Genomic DNA, 18,942 nt, shown 5'->3' on the forward strand with positions numbered 1-18,942 from the left:
TTTCTGTAATAGTAAAAAGTTTACACACCACAGTGGCCCCACCTTCCTTACAAAAATACCCATGTTGAAACATGGCTGTGGCAAACAATGGGATAGCATGGTGCAGTCTTCTCTTTGTGGACAGCAGAAGAAAACCAAAACTATGTTATAACATTGTTTTAACTTAGCCATCTACCACTGTTAAAACATGAGTTTTAAACACATTTTTCTGCCCACAAAAACTAGAAGAAAGTTCTAAGATTGTGTGACCATATGCATGTGTGAATAGGGTTGTTTTTGTAATGTTGATGGGGCCTTTTTTTGTTTTTGTCTTAACAAATATTTGTATTCACATTTCCAGACTGCATCATACAACTTGCCCATTCCAGAGGAGTGCTCACACTTACAGTCTTTATGGAATGTGGGCTGTCAGAAAAGAACATTTTTTTTTTGCAGAAATGGAGGCAGTGAATACCAATGACTCCTGCTGTCCTCCCCCTCTGCCCCCCACATCTACCTAGGCACTTGAGCCATTGCCAACATCGAATGCTAATAGCAATTCACCACAACAACAGAAAACCATGTGATGCCTGGGTGCAGGGGTAAATGCATCAAAAAAACATGTGTTCACCAATTTTATGGAAAATGCTGAAATATGTGATTTCCACAAAACTGCACTTTTGGACTCAGTCATTGCTCCAGATCCAGGACATGTTTTATTGCAGGAGAGATTTAAAAGCAGGGTAAAAATACATTGACCACTAGTTCTGGGCATGTTAAATCAATTATAATCTGAGAAACAGACAATACAGTACCTGTGACAAATTTTCCATATAACAACCGTATGACGTTAACAGCAGGAAAGTGATAGGGAAGAAGTATGGTGTTATAAAGTCATCTATAGATTCAGGGACCCAACACACAGGTTTTCTTATCTGGCATCCTTCTAAATCAGTGATACTCAGACTGAGACTTGCAAGCCGCAAGTGGCTCTTTAATGTATCTCCTGCAGCTCTTTGCAGCATGATATAAAAACACTGTGTGATTTAATTATTAACCAATCTAAATTATTAACCAGTCACAATGCTTTTACAATGTTATTAACCAACTGTAGTTGATAAAATAATAATACTTGGTCAGTCATTTTGCTGTGAGAATGAGAGAGAGAGTAAATGAAACAATTAATTCACACTACTTTGACTCTTTTGAGTAATATTGGTCACTAATTTTGCTTCTGAACCACTGAGGCCTGAGTATCACTGTTCTAAATGAAAACATTTAGGACACTCATTCAAATGGTGGGACAGTGGCAGATTGACAGGTCAATACATTACAAATTTGTATCCTTCCCTCCAGAGCATTCTCCAGAGCACCACATTTCCACAAAAGCATGTTGCCACAGGACAAATTTTGTGACCCAACAATACACAATCATTCCAGGTCCCTTGGAGCCTTATTAAACTCCCATTGAAATTCATGGAAACATTCACAATGACTTCAGCTGGTACTGGATTGACTGATGGCCAATTTCTGCACTCCTTATTCAGTCAAAATTTTCATTAGTTTGGAAGATCTTCAGGGCAAAGACCTTGTGTTCATTCTTGCCTGTAAACTGCATACTCCATTTTTGGGGCTATATTAATAATAATATTAGTGCAAACTTTGATTGAGTAAGCGATGCAAACTTTGACACTGAATCTGTTCAGTAGTGAGACATACATATAGCATAAAAAGCATATTTAAAAAGATACATTAGGTTTTCTTTGTAAGTGTTTGAATTTTCTTCTGGTTTTGTTATCATCTAACTTTTGAGATGGCAGTATGATATTGTGGTGCTTTTAATAATAATAGACTGATACTTTTTTTAATATAATTTAAATATTTATTTACACAGAGCACTTACTAGTTAAAACAATCAAAAGAACAACCCAAAATAGCATTAAAAACCATCTGAGGTTACATTTTCCACTAGTTACCCTTCACATTGGTGGCCAATGAAACAATTTTCTTTTGCCCAGCTACAACCTCTTTACGTTTCCATGACTACACATACAGACTGTACCTTTGTATGAGTTTGTAGAGATTCGAGCACAATGGGTCCCTGATTCTAACTGAGTTCCCTGGTTACTTCTTTATTAAATAATAACTCACCAAGAACCAAAAAGTCTCATGTCCTATTGGAAGATGTTGAGCTTGAAAGCAAATGTTCAAGTCCCGATTGCTGTGTCCTGTGGGACAACCCCCTGAGGCACCGTGGGGATTTCCTAACAGCCACCTTCACTCCTTTCAGGACTTAACCGCCTTGTAAGTTTCAAGGAATTTTGCCATATGTCCCTGTTTCCACATTCACAATGCAGTTTTCAAACGTACATAAAGGGCTGCCCCCATGTTCAATAGTGCTGCAAAAAAAAAGTTTAACTTTCCATCAAGATCAAGTTAGTTGCTTGTAATCTTTAACTGTCTGCCAGCCCAAGATCTCATACACACATCATACATGTTCAGTACACTATTCCATTACCCGCTGTGCATAGTCAGGGCCTGCTTAATGTGTACAAGAGGAATAAAAACACACATTATATCCCAGCCTGCAGCACCAGAAATGCTAGTTGTGGTGAATGCAACAGGAGCTAGGCTGACAGAAGAGGGGAAGAGACACAGGAAGGCATTTATCTTCATTATCTCCTACCCCACTCCTCATCTCCTCTATTGCTTCCTTCAAACAAAAACCTCTAAACCTTTCTGAGACCCTTGTGGCAATAGAGAGCATAGTCCCTGCAAACTGAGGACAGTTTTTATGCCACACCAATGGTCAGTCCTCCTTCCCTAAAATTTCAGGCGTTAGCCGTCTCTCTCCCTCTCCCTTTGCCTGAACCCCTGACTACCAGCAGATGGGAAAGATTAATTCTCTCTTCTCTTTTGTGCATTTCTTCTTCATCAGGTCTATGTATTAGACATTAGGATATCATGGTGATGGGCACCGTTCTAAAAACCTAGATGGACAGACAGTGGATCCCCTCTGCCTGTTATATGTGACTCCTGATGTTCCCATTAAATAAATTCAATGGACCAGCAGGATACACTTGTGTGGCTCCTTCCCACAGGCGGGTAGGATGTGGGCTGTCAAAGTCACGACACCTTGTCTTCCCGCAGTAGACCTGGGTGGGCTGCTTCTCATGGGGTTTGACTGAGAAGAACACAGACTGCTGAGAGCAGCTTCTGCCTCACATATCTTCTTAAAAGTCTGATAAATGGAGCACAGTCACACCTGAGTCCAGCTGACCTAGCTGAGGGTTTGGACTGGTTCTGATGCTCTGCAGATTTACAGCTGGAAATGCAGGTCTGACTTTAACCAGATGTAAACTTGACTAGGGCAGGGAACAGCATGTTATATGCCCCTGACCCATGTCAATCTGCACCTCATCCACCCACTTTTAAACTGAGATGTACCAATTGTGTATGCAGACTGCTAGCCCTTCACATTGGCTTGTTCAAGTGAGTGGGAGAGAATTTGCTGCATGTAACACATGACATCACTTCCTAAACAGAACTGACACAATGGCCAAGATACCTCCACTCCCAAGAAACATCTGCTAATAGGAGAGGATAAAAAAATATATTGGGAGATGCTGAATTCAGCGTCCTAAAATTAGGGATTTTGACTCCAAGCTCATTGTCTGCTCTGGGCCCACTTTCACCTACAAACTCATGTATGTTAACAATGAGCATTATGTTTCACACATCCCATTCCTCTACATTACTGACCTCACCAAAGCAGTCACCAGTTATTCTCAGGGCAATATCCTTGGAACAAAACTATGTTGCTCATTACTTTACAACATCAGACCTTGGTCTCCATAACACACTCAAATAATGCCTCTGATTAACATTTTCAATCCAAATATGGCTCATAGACTTTATCGTATCCTATATTAATATTCACCAGCCCAATCTACCTCCATAAGCATTTCCTTTTAAAGAAACGTCAGCCTCTACATTAAACAGCTTCCTAATTAAAAAGGCAATGAAAAGACACAGACTGTGAATTAAATACTAATTGCTCCAGATTTCAAATGAAAACTATCCTTAACAAACTCTCTCCTTGGGCTACTGATGTGTCTGGACAGGCTCTCTTGGGCAGAGACTTGATATGCTAGAATAACTCTCCCCATCAGGGACTGCTAATTTGCTTGTGTTCAGTCTGTTGGGCTGTACATTCCAGTTGCATTCAGATAAAAGTTTTTTCCTGGCCTCAACCAAATGAACAAAGTCTTCTAGCATCTTCTTCAAAGTTTGACTGCTCACCAGGTATCTTCACCCTGTCTCTGGGCTGGCTACAGGCATCATCCTAACATCACTGCAGGATCTTTGGGCTGGCCCAGTGCATATCTGGCTATCTGGAAAAATCTGCTTGTGATATAGACTAATACTAAACACATTAGCTCCCAGGGAAGTCATTGCACTATCTGTGAGCTACATAAATAGCTAAACTGCAGATCATGGGTCTGTTTCTGGCCTCATTTCCCATCAGTTCAATAGGAGTTGCGTGTATGTAGCTGCGAGCACTGTACTGGATCTTCTCATTCCTCTCAGGCAAATCCCAGAACGTCATAAAGGGCTATTGGTATTCCTCACGGATGGAGGCCTGCAGAGTCTGATATTCTCAGCCCTCCTTTTTAACATATATATATGTGAGCCTGCTCAGAGAGATCCATAGACACCGTAGACTCCAGTGTCACACATACATGGATGGCACCCAGCTGCAGTCTCCTTCTCAGCCTATGCATCCCCAGGCCTCACTAGATGTCCCAACAACTGTAAGCCATTACCAGGTGGATGAAGAGCAAATGGCCCAAACTCTCAACCCAGGGAGGACAGAAGTGATGATGACAGGAAGGACATGCGTCAAGGAGCTTGCTTGCTGGGACTCTGACACCACCTTCAATCTGATCATCTGTCGTCAAGGGAGTACTGAGCCTGGAGGTGAAGCTCAGTTCTTCACTACTGCTGGACACAGGGAGTGCAGGAGAGGCAGTATTCTTCTGCCTGTGACTGCCCAGGAGACAGTGCCCTTTCCGCTCAGAGGAAGACCTTGCCATCCCGATCCATATTTTGTCACTTCCAGGGTAGACGACTGCTAGTCATTCTACGTGGGGTTGAAAGTGAACACCTCTTGAGGGCTACAACTTGTACAGCACACAGCAACCCTTCTCATAAGTAACAACAGTTGGCTCCCTTTTCACTTCTGGACCAAATTCAGGGTCAATTTGTGATGGGGTATTCACCCTACACTGGCAAGGATGGGGTTAAAAGCAGCCTAGGGAGGCTGTGCAAGGAGCAGCCAACTAGAGACAGACTAAACAGAGCAGCTACTCAGGGCCCAGGAGGCCCATATGAAAAGAGGCACAGGGCAGAGCAGGGTCAGTTTCTGCTGGGAGCTCAAGGAGTAAAGACTGTGTCTGTAGCAGCCTGAGAGACCTGCAGCACCTTGGACAGAGCAACCACCGGCAGGGACCGGGAAGCAAGAGGAATTCCTAGCTGGCTGCTGGGACTGGGTAGTTGCATGTCTTGAGGAAGGGCAAAGAAGGTGCCAGGGCCATGGGGAAGGGGCCCAGGGAGACATACAGCAATGAGAGGAATTTGAGGCGCAGCAGAAGGCCGCAATACACAGGGTCCCTGGGCTGGGACCCGGCATAGTGGGCAGGCCCAGGTCCCTCCACTCACCACTGGGGAAGTGACTGGACTACTGAAGGAGATACAACCCCACACCGAGTCATGAAGAGGACGCTGCAGTACTTGGACTGACGCAGGTCTGCAGGTGGTGACGACAGCGGGTGAGGCACCAACAAGAGAGGGCATGCCGGTTGAGTGAGCTAATCCCCCATATTAGCAGCAGGGGGTGCTGCTCTGGTGAGTGAACCCCATGACACCATTTTAATATAGAAGAACCTTAACTGGTTCACACCTGACTATCTCAGAGACCATCTCCTCATCTATTGCTCACCAAGACAGCTGTGGTTTCACAGAGATGCTACAGATATGCCCAACATAACTAATAAATTAAACCGATGGAGGTAGGACTTTCCTGATGACTGACAGATCCCTGGCTGTGTAACTCACTGCTGAAGGGATCTGACTTAGCCACAGCCAGACTGCACTCAGGTCAAAATGCCAACTCCACTTTTCCCACAAAGCATCATTCCCTCCTATCTCATAGGGATGAGGAAACTTAAGAAGAAAATTGAGAAAGAGGGAAGAGAAAGGAGAGATGAAGAAAGGATGAAAATCTTCAATCCTGAAGAGGTGGAGAGAGGTGATCACCCTTTAGATTGTATTGCTGGCCCTATAGCTGTGTTCTGCACTTAGAAGTCATAGTGGCAGGCTTGGATACGTCTAAACTGCAATTTAAAAAAATCCTGCAGCAGCGAGTCTCAGAGCCTAGGTGAACTGACTCAGGCTTGCGAGAGTTTCATTATGGGACAAAACTTAGCAGTGTAGACATTCCCACTTGGGCTGGAGCCTGGGCTCTGAAATCCAGTGGGGGGGGTCTCGGATCCTGGGGACATGGAGTGCAGCAGACAAAGAATGTGGCCTAGTAAGTTGAGATGAAAACTGGGAGCGTGGATCTTGGAGTTCTGACCCAGATTCTGTCTCTGGCTCACTTTGTGTCCCTGCTCAGCTATCTGCATCTCACTTTCTTCCTCTTAAAATGGAGGTGACATTAATAATGGATGAGGCATCTTGGCACCTCAGCTGCCTCCCATCTCTGCCTCCTCACAATAACCCTGATCCCTTACCAAGTGTCCCAGTCTGAACCTGGTGCCTTCTTTTGACTAATTCCTTCCTTCTCTCCACCTGCCTGACCACCATCCCAGTCAACCCCGCTCTGACTCATGGATCATTTCTTCTTTGTCTCTAATGATATGCTCCTGAGCCTGGACTTCCTCTTTCAGGATCCCTGCCCAACAGCGGAATCAAGAACTAACAGTGAAGAGACAAATCCTACATGGAGCCCATGCTGGGACTCCTGGTTTCTGGCATTGGGGCACAGGTCAGTATTAACTCTAGTCATAAGTCCCAAATTGCCAGGCCTCCTTGAAACAATAAACTCTCCATCTCTGGACTAGCACCTAAATACTAGTCACTTTGTAAGGGCTGACATTTGATTGCAGTCATATTAAAAATGACATTAAATATGAGGTTCATGTATTAGGGAATGACCCTCTATAATCCTCATTACACTCCACACCATTCAGATAGCCTATCCTAAAAATGCTATAACCACGCTCCACTTCAGCTGAGCTTTCAATGTCTGTGTGCCTGCCTCAGTCTTTCTTCAGTTCCTGCTTATCTGGATGGGACTTTCTTCATATACCCATTCCACAGAAATCAAAGACTATAATCACAGGTGAACTTGCACCTGCTTTACTTAGTCAGGACCAGAACTAGCAGCTATTACATTGTGGAGATGAATACCACATCTCTGACACTATTTAATGCTAGCTGTGCTCTATATCTTATTTCTCAGGAACTCTGGGGCTTGATTATCGTAAAGCTTGAACTCATCATTTACCCAGATTTAATTAGAAGCATTATTAACACATCCTGTAAATTAAGAATAATTTGCATGTACATGTTTTCCCAGTTGTTGTACTTTTCCTCTGAAACTCAGGTTTGTAAAAAAATAGCTCACAGCTGTATGAAAAGTGAACCTTTCATTTAACTGTCCAATAACTCAATCTGGGGTCATTTGCATAGCCAAATTAAATCAAGTGTCTTTCTTTGTATTTACCTTTAATCACCTGGAACCATAAGATTACTATCTCTGGAAATTTCATGGATATATATGTCAGATATTAAATAAATTAATAAGTTATTAAAATTGACATGATTTGCATATACAAAGGAAGCTAATTAGTAGTGCCGCTCCCTGAATTTAAAAATCCTAGAATTCATAGGAAATGAACATAGAATTGACTATTTTAAGCCTCACTTGGTATATATATTTCTTTTAAACATCATGAACCATATTGAAAAAAGGACTAAGTTGTATATGTGGATAGGCAAATAAATATGACATTTGCAGATCTGATGTTGGATACATGAAACATGGATGTTAAGTTTATATGAGCTGACACTTACTATAATGGTTCAGTGACCCACATTAGCAGGGAATAACATAACTGTTACGACAAACATCATCTCAGGCTTCAAAACCCCTGTCCCAATAGGTGCGTGAAGCTCCATATTGCACCAGATGAAACTGAGTCTCTGCATTAAGAGATGACATCATATTAGTCTCCTCTGTACAGCAATCAAGAGTTTAGCCTGAGATAAATCCCACTGGAACCACTTAGGCACAGTGCTGTTCACATTGAAGTTGGTGGGAATTTTGCCATTTACTTCCATGAAGACAGGATCAGGCCCTTTGATTCACCACCTGTATGAAACAGGTGTGCCCATCTCAAGCACTCACTAAACCCAAACTAAGCAAATTATCTGTGTTTTATGGACATGATCAAAACTACTGCACTCAAAATGTTTCTAATAATAATCAAAGGTACTGGATTCTTAGTGGAGAGTAGGGAGTCTTAAATGCCTGCATGACTGTCTTTTTGTAATAGCCAGTGAATCCATTGGTTTCACTGTAGGATTGTAGGTTTCATTGTATGTGTTCAGAATTATTTCCTCCATAATCCCATAGCACTCCCTCAGTTCATCTCTTAGAGGAATGGCAGACTGATTTCTGCCTGGAGTGTTGATACATTTACAAACATCAGTGGCAAATGGATTACCTCCAGAGGTCTTGTGATTAAAAACCCCCAGACCAATGACAAACAGATTACTCAGGTTGTATGATAACCCCTATGGTAACGACTGAGTAATTACTGCCAGAGCTCAAAATAATTTTATGTTCTGGACTTCTGGGCATCCAATTGCCTCTGGAGGACTTGTGCTGTTCGTGTCACCTGACAGTGATGTCCCTTTAGTCTGTTCAGACTAGAAATGTGATGGAAAATCTAGTAGCTGTATTAGAGTAATTGGAGAATTGATAATTTGGCTCCAATGTCTTTTATAAATATTCTGTTAACCTCTGATTCTTCTTTGAATATACATCCATGTGGCTCCCACTCTGATCTCATGCATATGGGGTATGTGCATCTGAAGTCTTTTGAATCACAGTGTCTGTGAAGCCATGCCTATGCAATGAATGTCCTCATGCCCCTTTGTTATGTTATTTTATTTTATTATCCAGTCATAGCAAGCAACAAAAAATTCTCCTTTGACACCTTTACCTGTGCCAAAATAATGGATTCAAAGCCCTCAGACCTCCAACTGTGTCTGTCCTAAGATGGCTGCACACTGATGGCCACAGCCACTGTCTTTCTCTCTATGAGAACCATGTGTCATATCACTGCTCCATTCATCAGTTGTCTTAACAAGAACAAGAAAGTCTGGGGACACCCATTTGAAGTTTTACCTCCTCAAAGCATCTGGGGGGGAATGTAAACCCCCAAAGAGGGAGGATTGACTTCCAAGATGGATCTGATCTTTCCAAGTCTTTATCTTTGTCAGGGTCCCTGCCAGCCAACACACAACTCCCAAGGTCAGTACCAGCAAAAGACCCTCAGCATCGTCAGGCAAGGATCCAGTGTGGAAGATCATCTAAGCTCAGACTACTACCCTGGCACCAAAGACCAGTCCCACCACCTCAGTGAGGCAAGGGAGACCTGAACACTGGGATATGCATGGCTCCCAACACCAGTCCCTTTCTTCCTATAAGGTGGAACCCAAACCTTCAGTCACCAGCTCAGCATCAAAGAAGCACAAGATACCTGTAACTGTCAGAAAGCAGCACCGGCTTCGACACCAGTAACAACATCAACATTGGTACTGTCAGCAGAATCCCTGCTGGTACCTATTGTTATCTGTCTGAGGAGGTTACCACGTTCCCAGCACCAGTGTCTCTACACTTGGCACAGTTGCATATTTCTGGCATCTTGGTACTGAAGTCACCTCAGAGGTTGGTGCACTGCCTTTGGATGATGTCTGTTCTTCATCTCCATCACTGAAACATGCCTTTTCTTCTCCATCCACTAGGAAGATGCCTCCCCTCAGGCATGAGATAGTCTCTCTCTACAAACTAGGAATCTCAGTTTAGAGCTCCAACAAATCCACCTACAACATGGCAATGGCCAGGTCAACACCATCTGAACCAGCCTTACTAATACAGTGCACCACCCTGGCCATATCAGGCAAACTAGGAACTCCTTTCCAGGGCATCCAGGAGCTGGTCTCCCTTCTATCATTCTGGGAAGCCTACATCTCCTTCTCCCTCTGCATCTATGGCTAGACCCTCATCTACAGAGACAGGAGAACAAGAGCAACTGGCAAAGGAGGAAAAGGCACTGGAACCCCCCAGAACAACACCCTTCATCCACCAGAGACTCATCATCATCCTCCCCAGACAAAGCCATCTCTTTAGCTCCAATACTGGCTCCTGATTACTTTAAAGCATTTTAGGAGCTACTTGCCTGCATTACTGAAACTCTTGACATCAAAACATCTTTCATTGAAGAAAAAGCTCCCAAACTTTCTCATATTTTGCACTCGTGATCCCCTGGTACCTGTCAATGACAGGGCATCTTAGATCTAGCCAAGACCCTGTGGCAGACACCAGCTGTACTACCACTTATGGCTAAGACAGCAGAAAAAAGATCCCAGGTTCCCCAAAAGGGGTGTGAACAGTTTGACATACATCCAACTCTGATACAGCAGCTAGAGCCATGGCCACTTCTGTGACCATACACAAAGTGCCCTGGCTGCAAGCCTCCGGCATTTGTAAAAAAAAGTGAAACACACAACTGAGAATTTTCTCTTTGAAAGCAAAGAATTGTTTTGCACTCATGCAGACAATGTACTGCAGTCTCTCAAGGATTCCATGGCCATGTTCTGTTCCTTAGGCAGCTATACCTTAGCCCCAAACTATAAGCTCTTTAGGTACCAGGAGCAATTGTGTCAGAAGACACCTACCTACCCCCAACACAGCTCTTCTGAATACCTACCCAGGAGGAAGCCAAGGTTTTCTTAGAGGAGACCATCATCTTCCTCAACTGTTAGTCACTCTACCTCAGTTTCCAGGCAGCAGGTTTGATAAAAGGGTCAAGAGCCACACTCAGACCACTGGTAACCATCCCTAAACCTTTCTTTCGAATGCTGACTTGGTTTCTTCCATTAAGCATCATTATTTATGATAACAACAAACAGATGTGTGCTGGAAGTTATCAGTCATGACTACCTCATCCACTTTTAGCCCCTAACCCCATCCATCCCCTTCCCTGTCCCTCTTCGGGTACCATTGTCATGAAAATCACCTGAAAGAAGAAACAGCTTCTCTGTTTTGTCTAGGAGTCACAGAGGAATGCCTCTGGAGTACAGGGGAAGTGACTTTTGTCCCCAGTATTTCCTTACCCTGAAGAAAAAAGAGGCTTTCATTCTATCCTACACCTGAGAAGACTGAACAAATGTATTCACTGTTCCACATTCAGGATGGTAATACTTGCCTCCATCATTCCTTCCCTTCAGACTCAAAACCAGTTTGAGGCTCTCAACCTAGAAGACTCATACTTCCCTATTGCCAGCCACACAGCCCCATAGGATGTATCTGCAATTCACAATAGGCCCAGTCATTATCAGTACAAAATGCTTCCATTTGCTATCTCCACGGTACCAGAAGCCTTCACAAAATTCCTAGCAGTAGTGGCAGTACAACTGAGCAGATGAGGTTTTCGCATATATCAATATGTAGACAATTGGATTATCAAAGAAAGATCTCATCAAGAAGTTGCCAAAGCTGTGAACTATTCAGGTAACTGGGCCTCATGGTGAGTTAGGATAAATGGTGTCTCATTCCAGCACAGAGGACAGAATTTGTAGGAGCCCTAATCAAATCCAAATAAGCAAAAGCATATCTTCCCAGTAACAGATTTCTTTCCCTTCAAATGATAATCACCAGTATCAAATCAAATCCAACAACTACAGTAAGAAACTGCCTCAAACTCCTAGGCCACATGACAGTTTGTATACATGATACCACTACCCAGACTTCATGTGCATCCATTACAAGGCTGGTTAATGTTGGTGTATCACCCACCCTCCATGACATCAAATGAGCATCTGAATTGTGGTCCCTGCACACATCCTGTCAGCACTGAACTGGTGGTTAGGCCAAAAAAATGTTCAGAAGAGGCTTCCCTTCTCCAAATCTCTGCCAACAAAGATATATATCACTTATGTATCAGGACCTGTTGGGGAACACACCTGGAGCACCTCTGGATACAAAGGACTTGGTCTCAAAAGGATCTGACTCTTTATGTTAATGTCATAGAATTCTGAGTGATCAGATGATCTTGTGTAGCATTTCAGCCTGTTCCACAGAATTCCATAGTGCAAATTTCACTGATGACACATCTACACTGTACTGTAAAGCAGGGAAGTGCCCTATCATCACCCCTATGTTAGGAGGCTATCATGTTAATGGACATGGTTCCAACAATACAGGATAACCAATAACTGCAGTTGCTCTTCTAGGAGTCAGCAACAACCTAGCAGGTTTCTTGAGCAGCCAATCCATCACCAATCACAAGTGGTCTCTGAAGAGCTCCATCATCAAACCAGTATTTCATCTCTGGGGAAATCCCATTACAGGCTTCTTTGCTACAAAAGATCACATGAAACATCCAACCTTTTGTTCCAGGAGAGACATAAGACCGGGTTCATTACATGACACCTTCCTTATATTGTGGGATCAATGTGTAGTACATTTCCTTTGATTCCCTAGATCCCAAGAGTGATGTGTTAAATCAGACAGGAGATAAGAAATGCTACACCTTGTTTCAAGAGCCTTGTGATACTATCTTGACAGAACAGACTGTCTCCCAATCAGGGCCAGCTCCAGGCACCAGCATTCCGAGCTGGTGCTTGGGGCGGCATTCTGCAAGGGGCAGCAGTCCCTGTGTTTTCGCCCCAAAGCAGCACACCGAATTGCTGCTGCAGACAGCGAGGGCAGTCCGTGCGCCTTTAGGGTGCCAGGCACGTTTCCGCGGTGGAGGCAATTTGCCAGCAGCTTCTATGTTCAGCTGTCCGCGGCGGCTTCAGCTAAACATAGAAGCTGCTGCCAAATTGCTGCTGCCGGGGAAACGCACCTGCCTCCTTAAGGGCACAGGGACCGCCCCTGTTGTACGGCGGCAATTCGGCCGCTGCTTGGGGTGGCGAAAACTGTAGAGCCAGCCCTGCTCCCAATCCTTTTAATGTCTTCCCTGGTGCTTCCAAGAATCAATCTATCTCTTCTCAGAGAATTTCCAAATGGATTATGCAGTGTATATCAAGTTGCTATCGTATGATTGATATGCCTCTCCCTCCAAAAGTTAACACTCACTCCAGTAGAGCACCAGCCACATTCTCTGCTTGCATCAGGAACATCCCTGAATCCAAAATTTGCAAGGCAGCTATGGATTAATAGTCTTACTTTTGTTAAACACAGAGCCCTTGAGCTGGCTTCAAGATCAATAGGAAAGATTCATAGATTCCTAGACTCTAGGACTGGAAGGGACCTCGAGAGGTCATCGAGTCCAGTCCCCTGCCCTCATGGCAGGACCAAATACAGTCTAGACCATCCCTGATAGACATTTATCTAACCTACTCTTAAATATCTCCAGAGATGGAGATTCCATAACCTCCTAGGCAATTTATTCCAGTGTTTAACTACCCTGACAGGTTAGGAATCTTCCTTGCTGCAGTTTAAACCCATTGCTTCTTGTTCTACTCATTAGAGTAAGTGAACAAGTTTTCTCCCTCCTCCTAATGACACCCTTTAATACCTGAAAACTGCTTCAGTCCCCTCTCAGTCTTCTCTTTTCCAAACTAAATAACCAATTCTTTCAGCCTTCCTTCAGAGTCATGTTCTCAAGACCTTTAATCATTCTTGTTGCTCTTCTCTGGACCCTCTCAATTTCTCCACATCTTTCTTGAAATGTGATGCCCAGAACTGGACACATACTCCAGTTGGGCCTAACCAGCGCGAGAAGCGAAAACAAGAATGACTTTCGTGCTTGTTCACACACCACTGTTAATGCATCCAGAATCACGTTTGCTTTTTTTGCAACAGTATCACACTGTTGACTTATATTTAGCTTTGGTCCACTATGACCCTAGATCTCTTTCTGCCATACTTCTTCCTAGACAGTATCTTCCCAGTCTGTATTGTGAACTGTTGTTTCTTCCTAAGTGAAGCACTTTGCATTTTCTTTGTTGAACTTCATCCGGTTACCTCAGACCATTTCTCCAATTTGTCCAGATCATCTTGAATTTTGACCCTGTCCTCTAAAGCAGTTGCAATCCTCCCAGTTTGGTATTGTCCGCAACTTAATAAGTACTTTCTATGCCAACATCTAAGTCGTTGATGAAGATATTGAAGCGCCGGTCCCAAACAGACCCTGCGGAACCCCACTTGTATACCTTTCAGCCAGATCGGAGCCATTAATAACTACTCTCTGAGTATGGTTATCCAGCCAGTTATGCACCCACTTATAGTAGCCCCATCTAATTCTATTTCCCTAGTTTATCGAGAAGGATCATGCATGACTGTATCAATGCCTTACTAAAGTCTAGTAACCGCATCCACCGCTTCTCCTTATCCAACAGACTCGTTATCCTATCAAAGAAAGCGATCAATTGGTTTGACACGATTTGTTCTTTACCAAATCCTGCTGCTATTCCCTATCATCTTACCACCTTCAATGTTTGAAAGATGATTCTTTAATTACTGTGCTCACATTATATCTGCCCTGCACAGAAGGTAAACTAACTGGTCTGTAGTTTCCTGGGTTTGTTTTATTCTCTTTATGATGGCACTATATTTGCCCTTTTCCAGTCTTCTGGAATCTCTCCCATCTCCCATGACTTTCCAAAGATAATAGCTAGAGGCTCAGATACCTCCTCTATTAACTCCTTGAGTATTCTAGGATGCATTTCATCCAAGAGTTAAAATTGTTGTTCAGTTAGTGACAGTCAGAGTTCATCAGTCCTACTTTCCAGGTGGGTCATTGCTTATCAGTCACCTAGAGTGTGATCCCCACAGACACATACTCAAAGAAGAGAACAGTTACTTACCTTATAGCAACTATGGTTCTTTAAGATGTTGCCGTCTGCATGGATTCCACAACCTGCCTTCCATCTCCATTTTTTCAGAGTCCTCCTTATCTGAGATTCTGTATTAGCAAGGGAATTGAGGTCCAGTTGTGACAGCCCTGCCATACGCCTTGGGGCAGGGCACGAAGACACCAGGGCACATTGGTGGCCTTGACAGACCCTGCTAGTCAAAAGATTCATCTCTCCCACACATGGGGTAATGCACACGTACAATGGGATCCACAGACAATATCATCTTGAAGAACCACGGTTACTGTAAGGTAAGTAACCATTCATTTCCAGGTGTGCTCCAGCTCTCCCTCAGCCTTCATTCTACTGAGTCCTTTTCCAGCCTCTAACACTACAGGAGCCCTCTGTTTCTTCTCCCCTCCTGCTCCCAGTCTATCTACCTCTTATAAATGCAGTAATGTAAAAAACAACATCATCATACAGGCCAGTCATTTACAACTTACATTATGTTTGACTCCATGAATGTCTTTATGCAAGAAGAGGCCTGCCCTGGGTGTCTCCTTCCTTTATAGTTGCAAGTGCAACTTATAGTGTCTAATCAATCAGTTAATAAATACTTTACACAGAGGTTCCCAACCACTTTTAACTGTCCCAGGACTGGCTGTGCAGGTTTCTGTGACTGGTACTCCAGGTTCTTTCTCTCTACAATTTGGCTCAGGGCACAGCCTCTGGCGTGGGCCCCAAAATGCCACTGCTGCCCATCTGTCATTCAATTATGTGCAGCGAAGTTTGCCTTGCCTCAAATCCCAGTCTTGAAATGACAAGACTGGTTTGGGGTAGCCAAAGCAGGTTAAAGCATGTGCAGATGAACAGGAGGCAGCAATAACAGATGATAAAGCCAAGGTCTTATTGCTAAATTGGTACACTTGCCCAAAACTCTTCTTTAAGAATCTGCTTTTGTACATAATTCCTCGGCTTCTTATAAATGAGCCTCTGTTTATTTTAAGGAAACCTTATTGTCCATTTATATGGAATTTATACACTGATATTTTAGCTTCATATCCAAGTATCTACCAGCACTGCTTAAATCCCTGTGAGCCTGTGTGACTTCAGTGTTCCTCCACTCTTCTAGGACAAGTAGTTAGGGTACTAGATGCCCCGAGCCTTTCCTAATCCAACTCCAAAACCAGTGGTGCTTCACAATGCATAAGGCTGGCAGAGAAACTACAAATAGCTATCTCTGTGACATAGTTAGCCATGTTCACTCTTATGCACTAGCCGCATGTCCTCAGATGTCTCTACTCCAGTCCACAGGGCCTTGCCCCAGTTGAATTAGTAAAGTGGTTTGGCAGTGTCTGTGATTTCAGCTTGTGAGATTCCTGCTCCAGAAACTGCTGTTGGACTGAAATCTATACAGCAAGATGGCGGCAAGCTTGCAGCAGTGAAGGTTGGAGTGAGTGTGCTCCATGCTGCTTGGTTAGAGGCTGTCCCTCATGGTGACAGTACAAAGAGTTTTGCTGTTTTGCAGTTTTACTGACACATTGCACCAGCCAGGAATAAAAAGTCACCCCCAAAAGGGTCACATTCCACACATAGTTAGGGATGCTTATGATAAAACAGCTACTCATGGATTTGTAAGGGACTGACACAACAGGCAAGGTCCTTGCATACCAATCCATCAGCAATGGTGGAAACAATGGTGGGACATGGAAGTTCTCACAACATTTTCAAAGTATCATGGAATATTTTCAGCAAGCAACATGGAAGACCAAACTTTTAGAACGTTCAGTTCACCATCCCCTCATGTCATACCACCCCTTCCACGAACCCCACACACAGTACCGTGTGTCCACAATTTCAAGAAAGCAAGACTTTATTAACTGGAGACTACTAGATGGGACCTTAACAAATATTTCCATTGAGTTATAAGCCCCTTTTGTGGGAAGTATCAACATTTAAATTATATTTGATTCTTTCTTAAAATTCAGGTCAGCTGCTCAAGGAGTGGGAGAGGGATTACCCAAAATAACTTTGCTTATTCAGCCATACCAAGTAGACAGTCTCTGATTCATAGTTACCGAACAGGTTACTGATTGCTCCTTATTAGGGGCCACAAGCTAACTATTTTGGTGCATTCATAGCTTCTTAAATATCTTTTCATATAGAATTGTTGTCACTGTTACATTACTATTATCCTCACATTCTGGTCAAATACTGATGATATCAGAACTACAAGTAAGGAACAGTAACTTTACAGCACTTACAAGGCTTCTTGAGACAGCCAGTCACAGGAAAACTCTATTTCTGATGTCATCAGCCTGGTCATATTGGTAATCCTGAAAGATTCTCAGAGCCTCCTGAGAAGTATTGAATGCCCTGGATTCCTGTTGACTTCAATGGAACCGGCGGGGCTCAGCACCTCCTAGCAGGAGCTCAGCATCTGGTAGGACTGGGCCCTCTCCTGTGAGCAAAAACTCAAATTCAAAATAATGTTTGTAAGACAGACCAAAAGAAAAAAAATATCCATTGTCAGAAAGGAAAAATTAGCGGAGCAGCATTAAAACAAAACCTTTATCTGGCCTGTACGAAATTTGTCTGTATGGGGAAATTTCCAGCCAAATTTTCCGTGTTTAATACTTGAAAAGAAAACACAAGAGCAAACATCTGAAAGAGGAAGGTAAAAGCAAAGAGACCCTAGAGCGCCAAAGCAATGAGTTAACCTAAAAGAGCACCACGGAGCTAGAGGCAGCTTTCATTTTTTATTGTCCTTATTCACACGCATCACTGGATGTTTAGGGCATCTAAAAATACAGCCTCAATTTACATAAAAACAAAATATAAAGCTAATTTGGTTAGTTCAATGTCCTCAGTGTGTTCCCATTGGCAGAAAGCACAAGAGCATCTTGCTGGGGTCCCTGTTGGCTGAGTTCACCTGCAAGGGAAGAAGCAGTGCATCAGTTTCACCCTCACTGGTGTAGCTACAGAGAATAGCTTCAGAGACATTTCCATCAATAGGCGTGTGATGTCGGCTAGTCCCTACAGATTAAGCTGATGTTTATCTGAGGGAGCCTACATAAAGTTTTCATTCATTTTTGGATTCTCTTGTACTCTGCAGTACAGCCTGGAGCACTAGCTACCGACATTGGTTTTCAGAACTAATCTCCACACTAGAAATTGCCTCAAAGGCTAATAAAGAAAGCAAGTCATGCACAGTGTTCGGAGTGGTTAGGTTTCTCTAGGGGTAGCTGGAACTCAGCTGCTACCAGACTCCATTGGCTCATCCATCACTTCCCTGGAGTTTCTTTGCCTGTGGGGGTGGGTGAGGATAGATCATGGAGAGGGCTAATTGACAGCTTTACCATCCCACTTTCTACAGCTGGCAATGGCTATTGTAGGGTTGCCAAGTGAGTGATTACATTATCTCAGCCTATTGTTTTATTAACCACAATGTAATTACTGAGAACTGTATGCTAGGACATGGGGACATATAAATAGAATATGTCATATATTTGAGCTATTGTGGATTAAATGGGTTTGCAGATCAGACTGATATATTAGAAGATAGCTGCTTCCTATGCAGAAGTGGCCTTGAGTTGAGATGGGGAGCTCAGTTAGCTGCAGTACTGGGAGATGTTGTCCCTTCTGAGTTCTAGCTAGAGTTGGGACATCAGAAATGTATTAGCAGCATTCTGTCCTCTACTCCCTAGAGGGGGTGAAGATGTCTAGAAATCCAGAAAACACTGGGCCAAATTCAGATCTATTGTCAGCGGGTGCAGCTCTCATTGAGAGTTGCATCCACGTTTGCTG

General features: G+C 43.4%; 1 protein-coding gene across 16 annotated transcripts in view; it reads left to right on the forward strand.

Moving 5' to 3' along the window:
• Positions 1–18,942, forward strand: part of CACNA1C (calcium voltage-gated channel subunit alpha1 C) — a 766,858-nt gene that overhangs the window by 700,101 nt on the left and 47,815 nt on the right. The gene's annotated exons all lie outside the window — the stretch shown is intronic.

The sequence above is a fragment of the Chelonoidis abingdonii genome, chromosome 1 (assembly GCF_003597395.2).
Source record: "Chelonoidis abingdonii isolate Lonesome George chromosome 1, CheloAbing_2.0, whole genome shotgun sequence".
In the NCBI taxonomy this organism is placed as follows: domain Eukaryota; kingdom Metazoa; phylum Chordata; order Testudines; family Testudinidae; genus Chelonoidis; species Chelonoidis abingdonii.